The sequence below is a fragment of the Microtus ochrogaster genome, chromosome 22 (genome assembly GCF_000317375.1).
Source record: "Microtus ochrogaster isolate Prairie Vole_2 chromosome 22, MicOch1.0, whole genome shotgun sequence".
NCBI classification, from domain to species: domain Eukaryota; kingdom Metazoa; phylum Chordata; class Mammalia; order Rodentia; family Cricetidae; genus Microtus; species Microtus ochrogaster.
Window position 1 is genome coordinate 667,587 of NC_022023.1, and position 1,436 is coordinate 669,022.

Consider the following 1,436-nt stretch of genomic DNA (forward strand, 5'->3'; position numbering starts at 1 on the left):
GGAGGAGGAGGAGGAGGAGGAGGAGGAGGAGGAGGAAGAGATAGACTGCAGAGATGGCTCAGTGGCCATTCCAGAGGACCCAAGTTTGTTTCTCAGCACCCATGTGGGAAACGTACAACTGCCTGTAACTCCAACTCCGTGAGATCTGATGCCTTCTGGTGTCTGTGGGCATGGTCACTAATTGCGGTATACACACACATACACACACATATACATCAATTCTTTTAAAGAATAAAAAATATTTTTAAAAAGTGTTGGTGAGGATGGGGACAAAGGTAACTATTAGGCAATGCTGGAGAATGTGAGAAACTGGTTCGGTCATTATGAAAGTCACTATGGAAGTTCCTCAACCTAAAGGTCTATTATGGGAATGTAGTTCTGTCACCTCTAGGAACTCCTAGTTAACACATCACAGACATACAGTATTAATAGTCGCTTAGTTACAGAGCCAACCCAAGTGTCCAACAACAGAGGGACGGACGTGGTCTGTACACCCAGAGGATATTTTCAGCTATACAGAAGAATGAAATGTCTTTTTCAGAAAGGTGATATAACTGGAGATAATCACATTAAATCAGATGTGAGAGAAGGTTTTCTCCCCTTTATGGATGAGCTCTTGTATCTATGACGTGATGGTAGAAGTGCGGCTGTCTGGAGGAACAATCTAATGGGAGAGGAGAAAGAGTGGTCGAAGCAGGGATGTTCTTGTGTGGTGCATATTACATGAAAATACCTTTATGTAGGACAATTTAATGTATAATGAATACACATGAGGAAGATATGTTTAAATAATACGTAGGAAAAAATGGAATCCACTCTTGAGTAACTCAGTCAACATTCCAGTATTTCAGGTTAGGTTCTGCCCATGAAGAGGCTGTGGGTGGAGTTTTGCACTGGCTTCAGTGTTTTAGGGAAGGAGGGCAGTCAAACAAAAGGTGCAGAGGGAGTTTAGATATGGTGCCACCCTGCTTGGGCAACCGCCCCTGACTGCTGATTTACTTTGGAGATAAGTTGCCTCAGACCGGCTTGCTTGCCGTTGGATATGGGCCAATCTGGGAGAAGGCCTTGGCTTCTTCAGCGGAGGGAAACCCCGAACCATCTGAGGTGCTGACTGAGGCCTGGTAGCAGTTACTGCAGCTGTGGCCACAGGGTTCATCCATTGGCAGAGTTCTAAACTGATAATGAGAAGCCTTGGAAATGTCTCTCTATGGAATATATACATATTAGAGTATTACTCAGCAGTAAAAAACAAGGACTTCTTGAATTTTGCATATAAATGGATGGAAATAGAAAACACTATCCTGAGTGAGGTAAGCCAGACCCAAAAAGAAGAACATGAGATGTACTCACTCATATTTGGTTTCTAGCCATAAATAAAGGACATTGAGCTTACAATTCGCGATCCTAGAGAAGCTAAATAAGAAGGTGAATCCAAA